We start from the raw sequence: 22,201 nt of genomic DNA, 5'->3' as shown, positions 1-22,201 counted from the left end.
CCGACCCACACCCAACTCCCCCTGACCCAACTACCCCCTGACCCAACTACCCCTCAACCCAACAGCCCCTGACCCTATTACCCCCTTCCCCAAGTACCCTTTGACCCAACTACCCACTGACCCAACTACGCCCTGACCCAACTGCCCCAACCCATCTCCGCCCTGACCTAACAACCCCCGACCCAATTACCCCTTGACCCAACTGCCCCCTGACCCAACTACCCCCTTGACCCAATTACCCCCAGACCCAACCACCCCATGACCCAACTCCCCCCTGACCCAACTCCCCCCTGACCCAACTACCCCCTGACCCAACTACCCCTTGACCCAATTACCCCCAGACCCAACCACCCCATGACCCAACTACACCCTGACCCAACAACCCCCTGACCCAACAAGCCCCTGACCAACTACCCCTGACCCAACTACCCCCTGACCCAACTACCGCTGACCCAACTAACCCTGCCCCAATTACCCCTGACCCAACTACCCCTTGACCCAATTACCCCAAACCCAACTACCATTGACCCAGCTACCCCCTGACCCAACAACCCCCTGACCAACTACCCTGACACAACTACCCCCTGACCCAACTACCCCCTGACCCAACTACCCCGACCCAACTCCCCCTGACCCAACTACCCCTGACAACTACCCCCGACCCAACTACCCCTCGACCTAACTGTCCCCTGACCCAACTACCCCTTGACCCAATTACCCCCAGACCCAACCACCCCATGACCCAACTACACCCTGACCCAACAACCCCCTGCCCCAACAACCCCCTGACCAACTACCCCTGACCCAATTACCCCCTGCCCCAACGACCCCCTGACCCAACTACCCCCTGATCCAACTACCCCTTGATCCAATTACCCCAAACCCAATTACCCCCTGACCCAACTACCCCCTGACCCAAGTAACCCCGTCCCAATTTCCCCCAGACCCAACTACCCCCTGACCCAATAACGCCCTGTCCTAACTACCCCTGACCCAACTACCCCTCAACCCAACAGCCCCTGACACTATTACCCCCTTCCCCAAGTACCCTTTGACCCAACTACCCACTGACCCAACTACGCCCTGACCCAACTACCCCCAACACAACTACCCTCTGACCCAATTCCCCCTGACTCAACTACCCCCAACCCAACTACCCCCTGAACTAACTACCCCTTGCCCCAACTACCTCTGACCCAACTACCCCCGACCCAATTATCCCTTGACCCAACTGCCCCCTGACCCAACTACCCCTTGACCCAATTACCCCCAGACCCAACCACCCCATGACCCAACTCCCCCCTGACCCAAACTACCCCTGACCCAACTATCCTCTGACCCAACTGCCCCCTGACCCAACTCCCCTGACCCAACTACCCTCTGACCCAACTAACCCCGACCCAACTACCCCCTGACCCAACTACCCCCTGACCCAACTACCCTCTGACCCAACTCCCCCTGACCCAACTACCCCCTGACCCAACTACCCCCGACCCAACTCCCCCTGACCCAACTACCCCCTGACCCAACTACCCTCTGACCCAACGACCCGCTGACCAAACTCCCCATGACCCAACTACCCTCTGACCCAACTACCCCCGACCCAACTACCCCCGACCCAACTACCCCCGACCCAACTACCCCTTGACCCAATTTCCCTCTGACCCAACTACCCGCAACCCAACTGCCCCCTGACCCAATTATCCCCTGACCCAACTATCCCCTAACCCAAGTAACCCCTGACCCAAATTCCCTTTGAACCAAATACCCTGAACCCAACTACCCTTTGACCCAACTACCCCCTGACCCAACTACCCGCTGACCCAACTACCCCTTGACCCAAATACCCCTTGACCAAATTAGCCCAAACCCAACTACCCGCTGACCCAACTACCCCTGACCCAAGTTACCCCTGACCCAATTTCCCCCGGCCCAAATACCCCCTGCAACAATAACCCCCAGTCCAAAATACCCCCCAACCCAACAACCCCGGCCCAATTACCCCCTGCCCCAAGTACCCTCTGACCCAAATACCCCCTGACCCAAATACCCCGACCCAACTACCCCCGAATCAACTACCCCGACCCAACTACCTCCTGACCCAATTACCCCCTGACCCAATTACCCCATAACCCAACTACCACCAACCCAACTCCACCCTGACCCAATTACCTCCATAACCCAACTACCCCCCCAAACTAACTACCCCCTGACCCAACTACCCCATGACCCAACTACCCCTGACCCAACTACCCCCTGCCCAACTACCGCTGACCCAACTACCCCCTGACCCAACTACCCCTAGACCAAATTACCCCAAACCCAACTACCCCATGACCCAACTACCCCCTGACCCAATAACCCCCTGTCCCAACTCCCCCTGACCCAATTACCGCCATAACCCAACTGCCTCCCAACCCAACTACCCCCGGCCCAACTCCCCCATAACCCAATTACCCCCAACCCAACTACCACTGACCCAATTACACACAGACCCAACTACCCCGACCCAACTACTCCCTGACCCAACTATCCCCTGACCCAACGACCCCCTGACCCAACGACCCCCTGACCCAACTGCCCTCTGACTCAAACTAACCCCTGAACCAACTACCCCTGACCCAACTACCCTCTGACCCAACTATCGCTGTCCCACCTGCCCGCTGACCCAACTACCCCGACCCATCTCCCCCCTGACCTAACAACCCCCGACCCAACTACCCCTGACCCAACTACACCCTGACCCATTTACCCCCTGTCCCAACTACACCCTGTCCCAACTACCCCCTGACCCAACTACCTCCTGACCCAATGACCCCCTGACCAAACAACGCCCTGACCCAACTACCCCCTGACCCAACTACCCCCTGACCCAATTACCCCCAGACCCAAGTACCCCTGACTTAACTGCCCCCTGACCCAATTACCACCTGACCCAACTACTCCCTGACCCAACTATCCCCTGACCCAACTGCATTCTGACTCAAACTAACCCCTGAACCAACTACCCCTGACCCAACTACCCTCTGACCCAACTATCGCTGTCCCACCTGCCCGCTGACCCAACTACCCCGACCCATCTCCCCCCTGACCTAACAACCCCCGACCCAACTACTCCCTGACCCAACTATCCCCTGACCCAACGACCCCCTGACCCAACCCCCCCTGACCCAACTGCCCTCTGACTCAAACTAACTCCTGAACTAACTACCCCAGACACAACTACCCTCTGACCCAACTATCGCTGTCCCACCTGCCCGCTGACCCAACTACCCCGACCCATCTCCCCCTTGACCTAACAACCCCCGACCCAACTACCCCTGACCCAACTACACCCTGACCCATTTACCCCCTGTCCCAACTACCCCCTGTCCCAACTACCCCCTGACCCAACTACCTCCTGACCCAACGACCCCCTGACCAAACAACGCCCTGACCCAACTACCCCCTGACCCAACTACTCCCGACCCAATTACCCCCAGACCCAAGTACCCCTGACTTAACTGCCCCCTGACCCAATTACCACCTGATGCAATTACCCCCAGACTCAACAATCCCCTGACCCATCTTCACCATGACCCAACTACCCCCATAGCCCAACTACCCCCATACCCAACTACCCCCTGACCAACTACCCCCATAACCCAACTACCCACTGACCCAATTATCCCCTGACCCAAGTAACCCCTGACCCAACTACCCCCTGACCCAACTCCCCCCTGACCCAACTACCCCTGACCCAACTACCCCCGACCTAACTACACCCTGGCCCAGATAACACCTGACCCAACTACACCCCCAAACCAACAACCCTTGACCCAATTACCCCCTGCCCCAAGTACCCTCTGACCCAACTACCCATGAACCCAACTACCCCCTGACCCAACTACCTCCTGACCCAACGACCCCCTGACCCAACAACGCCCTGACCCAACTACCCCCTGAGCCAACTACCCCCTGACCCAATTACCCCCAGACCCAAGTACCCCTGACCTAACTGCCCCCTGACCCAATTACCACCTGATGCAATTACCCCCAGACCCAACAATCCCCTGACCCATCTTCACCATGACCCAACTACCCCCATAGCCCAACTACCCCCATACCCAACTACCCCCTGACCAACTACCCCCATAACCCAACTACCCACTGACCCAATTCCCCCGACCCAACTACCCCCTGACCCAACTACCCCTGACCCAACTACCCCCTGACCCAACTACCCCCATAGCCCAACTACCCCCATACCCAACTACCCACTGACCCAATTATCCCCTGACCCAAGTAACCCCTGGCCAATCTACCCCCTGACCCAACTACACCCCGACCCAACTACCCCTGACCCAATTACTCCATAACCCAATTACCTCCATAACCCAACTACCCGCCAACTCAACTACCTCTGACCCAACTCCCCCATGACCCAACTATCCCTGACCCAACTCCCCCCTGACCCAACTACCCCTGACCCAAATACCCCCGACCTAACTACACCCTGGCCCAGATAACACCTGACCCAACTACCCTCCCAAACCAACAACCCCTGACCCAATTACCCCCTGCCCCAAGTACCCTCTGACCCAACTACCCACGAACCCACTACCCCCTGACCCAACTACCCCCTGATCCAACTACCCCTTGACCCAATTACCCCAAACCCAATTACCCCCTGACCCAACTACCCCCTGACCCAATAACCCCGTGTCCTAACTACCCCTGACCCAACTACCCCCCAACCCAACAGCCCCTGACGCTATTACCCCCTTCTCCAAGTACCCTCTGACCCAACTACCCACTGACCCAACTACGCCCTGACCCAACTACCCCCAACACAACTACCCTCTGACCCAATTCCCCCTGACTCAATTACCCCCAACCCAACTACCCCCTGAACTAACTACCCCCCTGCCCCAACTACCCCTGACCCAACTACCCCCGACCCAATTACCCCTTGACCCAACTGCCCCCTAACCCAACTACCCCTTGACCCAATTACCTCCAGACCCAACCACCCCATGACCCAACTACACCCTGACCCAACAACCCCCTGACCCAACAAGCCCCTGACCAACTACCCCTGACCCAACTACCCCCTGACCCAACTACCGCTGACCCAACTAACCCTGACCCAATTACCCCTGACCCAACTACCCCTTGACCCAATTACCCCAAACCCAACTACCATTGACCCAACTACCCCCTGACCCAACAACCCCCTGACCAACTACCCTGACACAACTACCTCGACCCAACTACCCCCTGACCCAACTACCCCCGACCCAACTCCCCCTGACCCAACTACCCCTGACAACTACCCCCGACCCAACTACCCCTCGACCCAACTGCCCCCTGACCCAACTACCCCTTGCCCCAATTACCCCCAGACCCAACCACCCCATGACCCAACTACACCCTAACACAACAACCCCCTGCCCCAACAACCCCCTGACGAACTACCCCTGACCCAACTACCTCCTGACCCAACTACCGCTGACCCAACTACCCCTGATCCAATTACCCCAAACCCAACTACCCCTAACCCAACTACCCCCTGACCCAACAACCCCCTGACCAACTACCCCCTGACCCAACTACCCCCTGACCCAACTACCCCCAACACAACTCCCCCTGACCCAACAACCCCTGACCCAACTACCCCCTGACCCAACTACTCCTGACCCAACTACCCTCTGACCCAACTATCACTGTCCCACCTGCCCGCTGACCCAACTATCACTGTCCCACCTGCCCGCTGACCCATCTCCCCCCGACCCATCTCCCCCTGACCTAACTACCCCCAATCCAACTACCCCTTGACCGAACTACCCCCTGACCCAACTCCCCCCTGACCCAACTGACCACTGCCAACTACCCCCGACCCAACTACACCTTGATGTGGCAATCCCATAAACTCGACTACCCCCGACCCAACTGCCACCTGACTGAGCTAACTCCCTGACCCAACTTCACTCTGGCCTGACCCCTGTGCGAACCAGCTAACCCCCCATCCACATAATCCCCCCTCCCAACTATAACCACATCCCGGCTATCCACAGAGCCGAATACCTCCTGACCCCACTGCAAAGATATGGTTGCACTGGAGGGAGTGCATAGGCGATTCACCAGGACTTTGCCTGGGATGGAACACGTAAGTTATGAAGAGAGGGTAGATAGGCTTGTGTTGTTTTCTCTGGAGCAGAGAAAACTGAGGGCGACCTGATTGAGGTGTACAATATTATGAGGAGCATGGACAGGGTGAATATGCAGCAGTTGTTCCCGTAGTTGAGGGTTCAGTTAGGAGGGGACACAAGTTCAAGATGAGGGGCAGGTTTAGGGGGAATTTGAGGAAAAACGTTTTTACCCAGAGTGGTGGCGTTCTGAAATGCACTGTACACTACTCCCTCCGACCTGACTGCCCCCCCCCCCCTCACCCACCCCCCCAGACCACACTACCCCCTCGGAGCTGACTGCCCCCCACCAGACCACACTACCCCCTCCGACCTGACTGCCCCCCCCGGACCACACTACCCCCTCGGAGCTGACTGCCTCCCCCAGACCACACTACCCCCTCCGACCTGACTGCCCCCCCCCCTCCCGGACCACACTACCCCCTCGAAGCTGACTGCCCCCACCCCCCCCCCTCCCCCTCCCCTCAGACCAGACTACCCCCTCCATCCTGACTGCCCTCTCCCGGACTACACCCGGGCTAGGGGTGTGTGGGCGGGGTTAGTTCTGGGGCACAATGCTGCCTACCCAAGAGGTGGCGCAGTTTTGGACACCGTTGCCACGATGCTGACCATCCTTGTCACCTGCTGGCAGGCCCGGTGAATGGCGGTGGCTGGCAGCCTCTGTTGCACCGCGGGGTAGTGGGTCTCCTGCTTCTCCTTTATAGCATCCAACAAGGGTCTCTATTCCGTGTCGGTGAAGCATGTTGCAGTGCGTCTTGCTACTATCTTGTTGGCTGGGGTAGTGTGTGTGGGGAGTGAAGTGTGTATACTGCGGCTGCAGCTTGTCAGCCTCCTGAGTGTCAATTGTGACCCGGCGAATCCGACACTATTTCCTATTGGGCTCAATTGTGTTGTACATGGTGCCATGCGCTCCCCTTAACCGTCGTTGAATCGGTCCTAGTGCGGTACCAGGTTTGTTGTTGTACAACTCCACAGATCCTGCCCCGGCTGCATGATTTTAAGCATACAAAATAACTTTACTCTACAAATTCATTAAAATAAAACACCAGGTTAAAGTCCAACAGGTTTGTTTGGAATCACTAGCTTTCCGGTAATGAAGGAGCTACGCTCCGAGAGCTGGTGATTCCAAACACACCTGTTGGACTTTAACCTGGTGTTGTAAGATTATTACTGTGCCCACCACAGTCCAACGCTGGAATCTCCACATCATTAAAATAAAACAATCTAGAAGGTCCAAGTCATACTCCAACATTCAGAATCGAAATTCAGAATTAACATGAGGTAAATATGAATTAACAGGCAAGCTGTGGCCAAACACATTGCACGGTGTGTTAAATGGTAAGTGCGACCAAGCCAGGAACCACAGTTTTCTCAGCAAAACCACCCCCCCCCCCAGATCTCAGTGACCACTGTGAGTCACAATGTTTCATTAAAACCCTTTCACCCGCGCAAGATCTTCACTTTTGAAGATCTTGCCTCTGAATTCCCGCAAAGGCTGCTCCAACCTGAACTGTCTCAATGACTGCTCACCTTCAATATTTCAAACTCTCTGTGTGGCACTGCCAGGATGGCACTGTCAGGTTGGCACCACCTCCAACCTGGCCGCATCAATCTGTGCCAGGAGGCAGTGGCAGAAGGCAGTGCCATGTCCCTCTTCTCCCGGGAGCTGTACTTAACTTTGCGCCAGGGAGTGAACCCCATGACTCATTTGCATTGTTCCAATACTGTTCGGAACCTTGCCCACATGACGGCACTTCGTTGAGGTATGGATATTGAGGGGGGGGGGGGGGTCATGTGGTGGGGGGTGGGTGGGGGGGGGCTCCGTAAGAACATTTAAATATATTTAAATGAGACCGCTGCCCTTTCTGGGTGGGAACGTCATTACATCATTACCGGCGAAAGGCGTGGAAAATTGGAAAATGCGATCTCCGCTGTGAGAATTGCGTTTTTCGATTCTCGTGGGATATTACACCCACGTTGCTGATGGTTACTACGGGCTGAAAATCACCCCCATTATCTCTGAAATATTAACTTGAACTTTGAACTGAGATATTTGTCAGACGACACAAAGTACGATCCAGCATGATGCATAGATTGTCACCATTTTGAACAATCGGTAGTGAAGCTCCTATCAGTCATGAACATCAATGCGACCACACTTCAAGGGGAACTTAAGGACGGCTTTAAGCATTTTCATTGTCCTCCCGCGGAACACTGGACATGTGAGAGTTTGAAAACACAACCTGACGTAATAGATGTTTTTGGACCATCAGTGTCGCGCCCAACAAACTTGATTTTTGCAGATGTTTTGTCTGAGAGCTTGGCAAAGACAGTGGCTTTAGTTTGTTACTATTACCTCTTCAGCCAATTTATGTCGCCTACCTTTGCATTCCCAAAATGAAATCTCTTGCAGTGATGCTGTAGCCCCATTTCTGAATTCATCTATTATCTGCATTCCAGTTACGTGATTTTAAGTCATTAACAGCCTGAACTCTCCTTAAGCAATAACTTGCGGTTGCCACTACTTTGGACAAATCAACTCCATGGTTCTGAACAATTTCACCAAATTTAACATTTTTTGCCTTTTGTTTATATTGCAGTTTCCTCATTGACTCTGAGTCCGACCATCAGAACTTCGACAAATGGAAGTCCAAACACGATTACTCAAACAACCAACGCACTGATCACGATTCCGAGCACCGCAATTCACAACACAATACATTGTAACATTTCAGCTCCTACCATCACCAACTCAACCACCACGTCAACCAAGACGTCATCCACCACCTCAACCACCACCTCAACCACCACCTCAACTACCATACCAAACACCACCTCAACCACCACCTCAACCACCACCTCAACCACCACCTCAACCACCAGCACCACCACAACCACAATTACCACCACGAGCACCAGCTCCAGCAGCGACCCAACCACCACACCACCCATCCTGCCAACTACCACGACAACCTTCAGCCCAAACACCATCCCAAACACCACACCAAACACGAGCCCAACCACCGCCCCAACCTCTATTCCCACCTCAACCATCACCATCCCAACCACTGGCACAATCTACAGACCAAATACAACCCCAAAAGCCACCACCCCTGTATCTACATCATTCAGTACATCCTGTGGTAAGTTGAATATATTAATGTCCTGTATAACTATTAAATTATATAATCAGTCACCCGTCATCACAGGGGAGACTTTATATTAACAAAGGTTTTGTTTTCCTCAGATTCCTATTATTGTATAACATAGAACCCCAGTAACCCAATAGCTGCTCCTTATTACAGAGGATTTGAGGTGAATCCATGAGGATTAGGATTGCATTAGTGACTCCACTTCCCTTATGGTTAACTGTTATGAATTGTCACTTTGACCGGACAGGAAGTTTTTAATGGCATGCTTGTCTTTTTGATGTATGTTTCCTTCATATATTTCTTTACAGTGTCACTGAGGTTCCTGCGTATTAATTTGGTAACAGTGGCAAGTGAAATAATTTCCGTTACCTGGGAAACCGATAATTCATCACAACAGACACATTTCACTGTCTCAATCTCCACGGTGAACTATCAAAAGCAAGTCCAAACTGAGAATCGATCGGCAGAATTTACCGATTTGAAGCCCGATGTTGAATATCAGATACAAATATCCACCACAAGTTGTGGTCAGCAGCAGACAATCACAGAGAAGGTCAGGACAGGTATGTTTGATGAACCAGATTTTGCTTCCGTTTCACAGAATATCCCTCCTGAACATGAGCTGTGAAAATAGGGGGCCGAATATTGGAAGGTAAGTTTGTCATGGGTCCCCAATGTTAATATAATCATAATTCTAGTGATTTACTGTGGCAAAGAATGCTCATAAAGTCCAGAAGTTAAAATGGTGTTGAACAGATGGTGCATTGGGAAGAGTGCGGTAAATATTCCACAGGTGGTTCGCGAACTCTGCAGTTCTGCCAGAATCTGTGGAGAGATAAACAGAATTTAGAGTCCAATATGAATCTTCAGAATCCAGTCCCCACTTTCTGTTTTAAATGCAGATTGCTAGAAGGTGCATTATTTAATTATTATTTTAACTCCCCACTTGCTCATTACCCTGTGTGGAGGTTAATGTCTGCACTTCCAGTTCAAACTAAAACTGGAGAAACAGCCATGAAGTAACACGTTTGGTTTTCCTCACAAAGTAACTTCTTTATTTTTCACTTTTCAAAGTTGCCTCAGTCGTGGAAGTTTCAACAAGAATTACCAATAAGGAGTTCACAGCAGGTTTGAAAAATGAAAGCAGCCAGGAGTACAGAGACTTTGTAAAGAATTTCACTGATGAAGTAAGTCATTCCTGCATGTTGGGGGGTTGGGGGGGGGGGGGGGGGGGGCGAAGGAGACTGGGGACTCAATGCCTGTAAATTTAATAGACTCCAACACGTTTTTACAGAGATGAGGAATTACCTTTTCTACGTGTGAGCTTTCAAAGTATCTCTGAGAGTGTCTTGGATACTCAGTGCAGATGCTGGATATCTGAATCAAGCTAATGTTCCTCACAAGTCCCTGTTCTCTGATGTGTTTCCAAATTTCTATTTGGAGCACAATATACACTCACCGCAATGGCTCATTCAAGGACAATCTGACAAATCGGGCTGGATTCACCATTTTTCAGGCTAAGTGCCGATTCCGGAGTGGGAACTGTAGCGTTTTACGACGCCAAGATAAGCGCCGAACGCTCACCGACCCGACTCACCGGGGAGGGGCTAGCAGCTGTGCTGAGTAAAACACATGGACTCCACGATATAAATGGTTGGAGAATGGCCGTGTCTGTGGCTGCGCATGCGCACGGTGATGACCTGCAGCGATCGCGCCGTCGAACATGGCGCTGGACACGAACTGCCAAATGCTGCCCCTCTGGCCACCTCCTGGCCATCCCCTGGCCATCCTCCACCAGTCCTCCCAGCCCTCGCACAAGTCCCCCTGGCCAGCAGCATGGCTCTTGGCTGACTGTGGCAGTGCTGGGTACAGTCTGCTGCCGCCATGACGCGTTCCCGACCGCTGAGACCACACGTGACCCGTGCGGTCGGGAACGCGCCCCACCGTGGGTGGAGCAGCGGGGAGGGCCTTCAGGTGACGTGCCAACGCCGTTCCAACGGCGTGCGGCGTGCGATGCGATGATGCCATTTGGGAGGGGGCAGACGATGGAAAACCGACATCAAAAATGCGCCGCCACGATTTCGGCGACGGAAGGGAATCTCCACTCGATCGGCGATTACGATATCGGCGTCGGGGGATGGTGAATCCCGCCCATAGCTTTTCTCATCCAAACCCTATCCACAGCACAGATTCTAACCACTTAATACAGGAAAGCAAAAGGCAAGAAAATGGACACAACTTGGCTTAATTATACTAGAAAAGTGAATCATTGGCTACTAATGATCTAATTAAAATATTGTGTATGTCTATTTCTTCTTAAAAACTCTCTTCTTACTTGAAAACTATTGAAGAGTGTCGGTAATAGTTACATTAATGTTTATGAAACTTGTTGCTTCAATTAAAATGAAACTTGGAAATGGCAACATATGGCCATTTGGCCCATTTGCTGGTGCTACCTCATTTATGGGAGATATCTTCCGTAATCCCATTTCCTTAATCTTCCACCTGATGAATCGGCACTTTTGTTATAAAAGAAGATTTTCATGGGAACAATTTGACAAGTTATCAATACTGTGCAGTGGGATTTCAGCTGAGGTCTCGTCCCAAACACAACTCCTGAGTTCCCTGATATGAATAACCACTGTAAACATTGACTTGACAATGTGCGGTTCAGCCGGGAGTCCATTCTGGTTGGGTAGCCAACCGGGAGTCTGTGTGATCAGCTGATTGCTCTGCGCTCAATCCTGAATCGAGCAATTATAAAAGATTTCTGCACATTATCACTCTCTCTCAGAAATGCTGTCGAAGGAATGTTTTAGAACCAAAGGGCAGACACTCATCACTTAGCAGGATCTAAACAATCGATTTAGTTCAGATAATGAGAAGATTAAACGTTTGGCAAGACGGTGGCATAGTGGCATTGTCACTGGATTAGTAATCCAGGGGTGCAGTATATGTTCCGTGGTCTCGGGTTCGAACTCCACCATAGTAGATGGTGAGATTTGAATTCAATTTAAAAATCTGGGATTAAGTCTAATGATGGCCATGAAACCATTACTGATTGTTGTAAAACCCCATCTGGTTCACTCATGTCCTTTAGAGAAGGAAATCTGCCGTCCTTGCCTGGTCTGGCCTACATGTGGCTCCAAACCCACACAGGCATGTGGTTGATCCTTCACTATTCCCTGCCGAAATGGTCTGGAAAGCCACTCAGTTCAAGGGCAATTCAGGATGGGTAACAGATGCTGGCCGAGCCAGCTATGCCCACATCCCAAGAACAAATGTTATAACAATGAATCTAACTTTGTTGACTGTGAGATGCTGGACTTGCACCAAGTGATCCCACTTAGATCTTAAAGGTGAGTGTACTCAAGGCAGCATTTGAACTATTGTGGGTTCATGAAACCTGCGCAAGACTGGAGTCAATGGGGAAATCAGGAAGAAAAGCTCTCTCCTGATTGGAGTCACATCAGGCAGAAGGAAAGATGGTTCTGGTTGTCAGAGGTCAATCATCAAAGTCCCAGAACATTGCCTCAGAAATTCCTCAGAGAGGTTCCCTAAGCCCAGCCATCTGCAGCTGCTTCATCAATGACGTCCTCCACCGTCGGCTCAGAAGTGGGGATGTTTTCAGATGAGAACTATTAATTACTGCATATATACTGAGGCAGTTCCTGTCCATAAGCAGCAAGACCTGTAATACATTCAGGCTTGGGCCCATAAGTGACAAGTAATATTCACACAAGTGGCAGGCAATGAGCATCTCCAGCATGAGGGAATCGGTGATGCTCAGAATCTCCTGAGGCAGTCGAGGTCGATGTTTAGCCTTATCTTTTGCACTGATGTGCTGGGCCCCCAGATCATATGGGATCGAGATATTTGTGGAGCCTCCTCGACCACTCAGTTGTTTAATTGTCCACCTCTATTCACAGCTGATGTGGCAGGACTGCAGATCTTCGATCTAATTTGTTGATACAGGAATGGGCTGGCCTTGTCTATAAAGTGCAGCTTATGGTGTTTGTCAAGCAGGTTTCCTGTGTTGTAACTTCACCAAGTTGGCATTTCATTTATAGCTGTGACTTGTGCTGCTCATGAACACTTTATTGAACCAGGGGTGACCCCCCGGTGTGGTGGGCGGGGGGATATGCCGGGCCATGAGGTTCCAGATTGTGGTTGACTAAAATTCTGCTGCTGCTGATAGCCCACAGCACCTCATGGATGCCCAGTGTTCAGTTGCCAGATCTTTTCGAAGCCCGGTGGTCATGACACACAACAAAATGGAGGGTGTCCTTAATTTGAAGACAGGATTTCATCTCCATGAGTGCCGTGTGGGTCACTCCTACCGATACTGTCATGGACAGATGCATCTGCAACAGGCAGGTTGGTGAGGATGAGATCAAATATGTTTTCCCCTCTGTTGGTTCCCTCACCACCTGTCGCAGATCCAGTCTAGCAACTATGTCCTTTCAGGCTCGGCCAACTCGGTCTGTGGCGGTACTACTGAGCCACACTTAGTGAAGGGCATTGAGATCCCCCACCCAGAGTACACCCTCAATGCTTCCGTGGTAGCCATGATGTGGAGATGACGACGTTGGACTGGGGTGAGCACAGTAAGAAGTCTTACAACACCAGGTTAAAGGTCACCTGAGGAAGGAGCAGTGCTCCGAAAGCTCGTGTTTGAAACAAACCTGTTGGACTTTAACATGGTGTTGTAAGATTTCTTACTGTCCTTTAAGTGGCGTTCAACATGGAGGAGTACTGATTCATCACCTGAGATGGGCAGTATGTGGCAATCAGCAAGAGGTTTCCATGCCCATGTTTGACATGGTGCGATGCAACATCTTGGAGTCTGGAGTTGATGTTGAGGACCAACAGGGCAACTGCCTCCCGACTATGCACCAATGTGCTGCCACCTCTGCTGGGTCTGTCCTGCCTGTGGGAGGAGTGGCATCAATGTGTACCATCTACAAGATGTACTGCAGCAACTCACCACAGCACCTTCCAAACTCATGTCCTCTACCACCTAGAACGACAAGAGCAGTAGCTGCATGGAAACACCACCACCTGCAATTTCCCTGCCAAGTCATTCATCATCCTGACATGGAAATATAACGCCATTCCTTCACTGGGCCAAAATCCTGAAGTGCTTCCCTAACAGCGCTGCACACAGAATGGACTCCGCTGCTTCACTACTACCTGCCCAAAGGGAAATTGGGGAAGGGCAATAAATGGCGGCTTAGCCAGAGAAACCCAGAGAAAGAATAAAATAGACATTGCCGGATCGAAGCATTAGATTTAATTCAGATAATAAGAAGATTGTCCATTCAACCTGCAATTAAAATAGAAAGTTCCGGCAAAACCCAGGGGGCCCAACAGCATCTGTGGAGAGTGTTACAGCCTTATTGTTTCAAATCCAATATGACTCTTCACCTGAACTCCTTGGGGAGTGAGGAGAGAATGAGTAAAGTTAGTTTGGGAACTTGAAATTGTCGAAGTGACATAGGACATCGGGAGAGTTTCAAATATTGGTGGACGAAGGGTGAAAATAAATCTGAGTTGATTGCCAACCGTTGCGAGTTAGAGGTCAGTTAGAGGTCAGTACATGAGACAACAACACTGCCCTGATCAGCAGGTTTGATAGAAAAGTGAAACAAAGTGAAACAGGCAGTTCAGAGGAAGATAGATTAGAGAGAGAGAGAGAGAGAGACAGGAGTGTTACGTCCATGTACTATGATAAGAAATGGATTAGTGTACAACAGAAAATCTAGTTCAAGACTAGTTTTTTAAAATTTTAAATAAACTGTGGATAGACTAAACAATTAAATGCACGGTAGCATTGTGGATAGCACAATTGCTTCACAGCTCCAGGGTCCCAGGTTTGATTCTGGCTTGGGTCACTGTCTGTGCGGAGTCTGCACATCCTCCCCGTGTGTGCGTGGGTTTCCTCCGGGTGCTCCGGTTTCCTCCCACAGTCCAAATGTGTGCAGGTTAGGTGAATTGGCCATGATAAATTGCCCTTAGTGTCCAAAATTGCCCTTAGTGTTGGGTGGGGTTACTGGGTTATGGGGATAGGGTGGAGGTGTTGACCTTGGGCAGGGTGCTGTTTCCAAGAGCCGGTGCAGACTCGATGGGCCGAATGGCCTCCTGCACTGTAAATTCTATTTAAAAAAATTCTAAACTGTGGAGTTTCTAATCATGCTACTAAAAGCTCATGCAACTCTAATCAAGACTGGCTCTGTCCGGTTCCAGTGTCCTGTTCCTCTTGCATGACACCTGGTGGTTGGAGGCTATCTACATTTTTCTATACACTGTTACTGCATATCATCCCAAGCAGTAGGGGTGCAAATATCACTGTGTTTGCAAACGCAGACTGTTCAATGTCAGAAGGGGGAACACCAGAGGCTGTAGTGAATACTCAGCTAGAGGTGGGATTAGAAGAAGGAATGGGGTCAGAGGGAAGGGAGAAAGTGGAATTATCCGGAGAGGCATCAGTATTCTTAAATTATTGGAGCTTATGTTCCTTACCATCAGAAAGAAAGAGTAATAGTTTCTTACTCAGGTGTCGGATGGGATGAAGAATCAAATTAAATTGTGGACCAGGACATCTTTGAGATGGGGTGAGTTGGTGGTGTTGGAGAGAGAGAGGTCGAGTGTGAACAAATGGCAGCACATGGCACGGAGCGTGGATCCCAGGATGCAGTGAGAAGCACAGTCTGAGGAATGTTGTCTCTCTCCGGGATACGTGTAGTCCTGGGAGCATTCCAAACATGAACGGTTGACGTTCCGTTAAAATCCATGTGCGGGAAGTAGGAGCTGGAGGTCATCACTGAGGATGGAGATTTCACTGTGAAAGTGAGTTTTGGCCAGCACCTTATCATTAACAAGATGAGAAAACATTTAATCTGGCTTCGTTTAACTGTGAGAGGCACAACACGTGCCAAATGATCCTCGTTGGCTATGGAGAGAGCTTCTCTACTCATAGCCACATATGACTGAAAGTGGGATAGGAGCCGTCTTGTCTTACTGAAATGTTTAATATGAAGAGACTTTTAACCACACTCACATTCTGAGGGAAAATGAGATGTATTTCTGAAATTAATTTCTCTTTTCTTTATTTCAGTTGATAAAAGGACTGCCTGTAGAAATCCAGGCTTTAATCAGTGAGGGAAAATTGACTATTTCTATCACATCTATTGAAGAAGGAAGCTTGAAAGTTAAATTTAGCTTTGCAACATCAACAAACGTGGCTGTCTCTCTAGCCGTTGTCAAAAGTTCGATTACTGATTCTTTATACAACAGTTCAGCGTTCGCTATTGACGCTGAAAACACAACTATTTCAGGTAAGGAATTCCGCAGCAAGCAGCTCAATCACTGACCTCAGAGACTTGGATAGGTTCTGGAATATATGTAGGCACATAGAAAACTGGAGGCCATTCGGCCCTCCGAGACTGCTCCTTCATTCAGTTTGATCATGGCTGCTCCTCTCTCTCAACGCCATACTACCACTTTCTCCCCATACCACATGATGCCTTTCATGTCTACAAAACATTCTATTTCCTTATTAAATATATTCAGTGACTTGGTCTCCACAGCCTTCTCTGTAATAGAGAATTCCTCGGGTTCACCACTATCTGAGTAAAGAGATTTCTCAGACCAACACTGTCTGCCTTGCATCCTGAGACTACGACCCCCCCTTGTTCTAGATGCCCCCAGCCTCAACGGCAAGTATGTCTTTTATTAGATAATAAAGCAAAACTGCACGCAATACTCCAGGTGTGGTCTCTCCAAGGCCTTGTACGGCTGTCATAAGACATCATTGCTCCTGCGTTCAAATTCTCATGCAATGAAGGACAACATACCATTTGCCTTCGTAACTGCTTGCTGCGCCTGCACGCTGGCTTTCAATGACTGGTGTACAATGACACCCAGGTAACTTTATACCTCACCATTTCAGTGGTAGTGAATTCCACACATTCATCACACTCTGGGTGAAGAAATGTCTCCTTACTTCAGTCCTAAAAGGTTCCTCAATGTACCCGGTCTAATCCTGTCAGAATTTTATAAGTTTCTATGAGATCCCCTCTCACTCTTCCAAACTCTAATAATATAATCCTAACCAACTTAATCTCTCTTCATATGACTGTCCCGCCATCCCAGGAGTCAGCCTGCTAAACCTTCGCTGTTCACCCTCCAAAGGAAGAACATCCTTCCTCAGATAAGGACACCAAAGCTGTACACAAAACTCCAGATGTGGCCTATCCAATGTCCGATACCATTGCATTAAATGATCCCTACTCATATACTCAAATCCTCTCGCTATGAAGGCAAACATTTGCCTTCTTTTCTGACTACTGTACCTGCACGCTTACTTTCAGCGACTGATGCCTGAGGACACCAAGGTCTCACAGAGTATCCACCTCTCTCAGTTTACACCCATTCCTTTAGGGCTTGTCTTGTGCTGTATTGTTCTTTGTTCTTTAATAATCTACCTTTCTATTTTGGCGACCAAAGCGAATAACCTCACATTTATTCACATTATATATGCATCTGCCAATCATGTGCCCACTCATTCAGCCTGTCTAAATCCTACTTAGCAGCTACACATCCTCCGCACGGCTCACCCTCCCATCCAACATTACGGGCGGAATTCTCCACCTATCCGGCGGGGCAGGGTGTCCCGGCGGGACGGAGTGGCGTGAACCACTCTGGCGTCAGGCCACCCCAAAGGTGCGGAATCCTCCACACCTTCAGGGGCTAGGCCCGCCCCGGAGTGGTTTGCGCCCGCTGGCCAACGGGAAAGGGGCTTGGCGTCACGCCAACCGGCGTGAGTTGGCGCAAGCGCGGGAGCGCCAGCGCATGCTGGCGGCATCCCCGCGCATGCGCAGAGGGCTTCGCTTTCACACCGGGAATAGTGGACCGCTACAGCCTCCGGTGCGTTAGGATACAGTGCCCCCATGGCACAGGGCTGCGCGCGGATCGGTGAGCCCCGATTGCGGGCCAGGCCACTGTGGGGGCACCTCCCAGGGCCAGATTCCCCCCGCGCCCCCCCAAGAATTCCAGAGGCCGCCCCCGCCGCCAGGTCCCACCGATAAGGGACCTACTCCAATTTACGCCGGTGGGACTGGCAAAGGACAGTCGGGACTTTGGCCCATCGCGGGCATGAGAATTCGGGGAGCCCCAGGGCAAATTGAGATGCGCCAGTCCTTGCCATTCTCCGAGGTGGGCGGCGCACCTCATGCCGGGCCGATTTTTGGGGGGCAGGAGGATGGCGGGGGCAGGATTCATGCCGACACCTGGCGATTCTCCGACTCGGCGGGGGGGTCAGACAATCCCGCCCGATATCGTCTACAAATTTGGCGGTAATGCATTTAGTTCTCCAGTCCAAATCACAAATATATAATGTGTACAGTTGGGATACTAACACATCCCAGCAGACGTCACTGCCTGCCAATCGGCAAAAGGCCCATTGATTCCATAATTTTGCTTCCTGTCTACCAACCAGCTTTCTATGCATCTCAAGATACTACCCACAATCCCATGCACTTTCACTTGGATAGTAGTCTGTTTTGTGAGACCTTGTCAAAAGTCTTCAGAAAGTCTAAATAAACCACATCCACCGATTCACTCTGGTCAACTCTACTACAGTCGTCCCCCTTTATAACGCGGGTGTTGGGGTCCAAGACAGCCACCCGCGTTGCATCCGAGCCGCGGATATCCACGAAGGGGGTTTTAAATTTATTTAAAAATCTATGCTAGCGCTTCCCATTGAGAGTCTACGGGGGGCGGGGGGAGAGGTCAGACCCCCGTAGACTCACAATGGGAAGCGCTAGCATAGATTATAAAATAAATTTAAAACCCCCATCGTGGATCTAATTAAAACAGTGTCAATTTCAGCGGCCGGCTGATTGTTTCAGTGAGAGAGCAGCTTCCCTTTCCGGATCAAAGTGAGCTGGCCGCTGAAATTGACACTGCCGGCTGCTCTCTCCCTCCAATCAGAAACATTAAAACTTAAAAGTTGGATTGGAGGGAGAGAGCAGCGGGCAGTGTCAATTTCAGCGGCCGGCTCACTTTGATCCGGAGAGGGAAGCTGCTCTCTCACTGAAACAATCAGCCAGCCGCTGAAATTGACACTGCCGGCTGCTCTCCCTCCAATCCAACTTTTAAGTTTTAATGTTTCTGATTGGAGGGAGAGAGCAGCCGGCAGTGTCAATTTCAGCGGCCGGCTGATTGCTTCAGTGAGAGAGCAGCTTCCCTCTCCGGATCAAAGTGAGCCGGCCGCTGAAATTGACACAACTGACAGTTGGGGTCCATAAGCCCCCCCGCGGTATATCGCGAACCGCGGTATTGCGGAGCGCGGTATAACGGGGGACTACTGTAGTTACATCTTCAAAGAATTCTCGTAGATTTGTCAAGCATGATTTCCCTTTCCTAATTCAACACTGACTTTGTTTGATTATACCATTTCAGCCATTTCTTTGTTCCCCGTTGTGAATTCCCCCATTTCTAACTGCAAGTGGCCTAATATCATTTTTATCAAATCCACCGAGTTTTGTGTAATCAGCAAACTTGGAAATGTTGGGCTGGGTTCTCCGTTCCCCGACGCCGGAATCGCGTTCGGCAATGGGGTGAGGAATCCATTTTGGCGGCAATATCGGGGGCGCCGCCAGTTTTCGGATTCTCCGACCCCTGAAAAGCAGCGTACTCTAGGAGTTTGCCACGCCAAGTATCCACGGTCATGTATCCATTGCCTGAGGCCCGCCCCGCGGTGCTCCGTCCCCGGCCGGCCGCGTTCCCGACGACGTGGGTTACGTGTGCTCACACCGTCCGGGAACCCCGCGTGGTGGCTGCGGACTCAGTCGGTGCTGCCACAGTTGGGGGAAGAGCCGATCAGCGGGCAGCGGGGGCTTAATTCGGGGCTGGGGTACTGTGTGCAGGTGGTCCGAGGCGTGCAAGCGGCCGAAGGGGGGCACTATTTTTGGTGTCTGGATCCGCAGGCTGAGTGCGCCATGGAGCATGGTGTAACTGCTGCAGTCCCCCGCTGTGTTCATCCACTGCCACGGAACCTCTCTACGCTACCTCCCTGCTAGTCCAAAGCAAAATGGGGTATTGGTGGCTGTTTTGCGCCAAACCCCACCGTTTTCATGCCGGCGTGGGGGACATAGTCTCCCAAATGGAGAATCCAGCCCGTTGTATTTGATTCCCGCATCCAAATCTTTTTTTTTAAATTTAGAGTAGCCAATTATTTTTCTTTTCCAATAAAGGCGCAATTTAACGTGGCCAATCCACCTAACCTGCACATCTTTGGGTTGTGGGGGTGAAACCCCCACAGACACGGGGAGAACGTGCAAACTCCACACGGACAGTGACCCAGGCCCAGGATTCAAACCCAGGCCCTCAACACCGCAGTCCCAGTGCTAACCACTGCGTCACATGCCGCCCCACCCTCATCCAAATCTTTGATATATGTTGTAAATAGCTGGGGCCAACGCATTAATCCCTGCAAGAACCCACTCATCACTGCTGACCATTCTGAAAGAGGTCCATTTATTCCTACTCTCTTTCCTGTCTGCGAACCAATTCTCAATCTAGTAAAAAATCCCAAACGCTCATTCATGGCCAACATTTCTTGAAGTGCGACTTGAACTTGGAGCTTCTGAGTCAGAGGCAGAGTTACCAACTGAGCCACAGGACAAAGAGAAATAATTGTGGAAAGGCCAAGGTGATATGTAGGGGACGTTAAATTTATAAAGGGAGAGAAAACTGAATCATTAAGTGGACAGATGATTTCAAACTTGGCTGTTTGAAGTCTCAAGTGTTTAGGAAGACGGGAAGACTGAGGATTGGGTGCAGTTCCACAGTTTCGGGATTCCTGGTAAGGTGTGTTTTATAGTTGGTGACGGTCCAATGAGGTCCAATATTTGCCATTATAGTGAGGAGAGAGGACATGTCAGTCCTGAACCATGTTTACTTTGGTTATTTCATTATAGAACCAGTTCAAAACTGACTTCATTATCAAGCTCATGTCACATGGTCCACCTGTCCGTGCTCTTTGGGGATTTCTCTGTATTAATTGTTCTCCATTAGGAGGTGACATTTTTAGTGAAGTAAAGTGAGGGGAAAGGAGTCACATGAAACTCCAAACTTATCAGTTCATCCAATCCAGCAAACCCAGGAACACAGTGCGCAGGTAAAAATCAGGGGTGGGATTCTCGATCCCGCTACACCTGTTTACTAGTGCGGCCCCCTCCTACGGACAGCGGGATCCTCCATCCCGGTGGCGGGAAACCTGGGGTTTCCCATTGTGGGCACTTGTAACAAGTAGGCTTACATTAACACTGCAATGAAATTACTGTGAAAAGACCCTCATCGCAACGTTCCGACGCCTGTTCGGGTACACGGAGGAAGAATTCAGAATGTCTAAATTACCTAAATTCGGGACTTGTGGGAGGAAACTGGAGCACCCGGAAGAAAGCCATGCAGATACAGGGAGAACATGCAGACTCTGCACAGACAGTGACCCAAGTGGGAATAGAACCTGGGACCCTGACACTATGAATCAACAGTGCTAACCACTGTGCTACTATGTCGCCAGTTATCAATTCATGAGGAAAGAGGAGTCAAATGAAATTCCATAGTTATCAGTTCATCCAATACTTCCAAGCTGGTTGAATTCAGATTGAAGCAGTATTCTAACACCCATCTTCCCTCTTCATTACAGACAGAGACAGCTGCCAGCCAGGGCTGAATGACTGTTCAGTGAATGGAACTTGTATAAGACAGAACGCAACCTACACCTGTTGGTGTAAATATGGGTTCAGAGACAGAAGCCCCAGTGTACCTGGAAGGATATGTGAAGGTAGGACA

The 22,201-nt window shown here is 50.9% G+C and overlaps 1 protein-coding gene and 1 long non-coding RNA gene across 2 annotated transcripts in view; both read left to right on the top strand.

Moving 5' to 3' along the window:
• LOC119968651 (mucin-2-like) overlaps window positions 1-22,201 on the top strand; it is a gene marked incomplete at its 5' end in the record, with an annotated part of 155,397 nt that overhangs the window by 76,433 nt on the left and 56,763 nt on the right. The gene's annotated exons all lie outside the window — the stretch shown is intronic.
• LOC119968753 lies at window positions 9,809-22,087 on the top strand. The gene is made up of 4 exons (XR_005461198.1): window positions 9,809-9,903; window positions 10,415-10,527; window positions 16,458-16,677; window positions 22,056-22,087. It is a non-coding gene; the product is annotated as an uncharacterized LOC119968753 (long non-coding RNA).

This window comes from Scyliorhinus canicula, chromosome 7, assembly GCF_902713615.1.
Source record: "Scyliorhinus canicula chromosome 7, sScyCan1.1, whole genome shotgun sequence".
In the NCBI taxonomy this organism is placed as follows: domain Eukaryota; kingdom Metazoa; phylum Chordata; class Chondrichthyes; order Carcharhiniformes; family Scyliorhinidae; genus Scyliorhinus; species Scyliorhinus canicula.
Note: the sequence above shows the minus strand (reverse complement) of the source record. Positions and strands in the feature narration are given on the sequence as shown.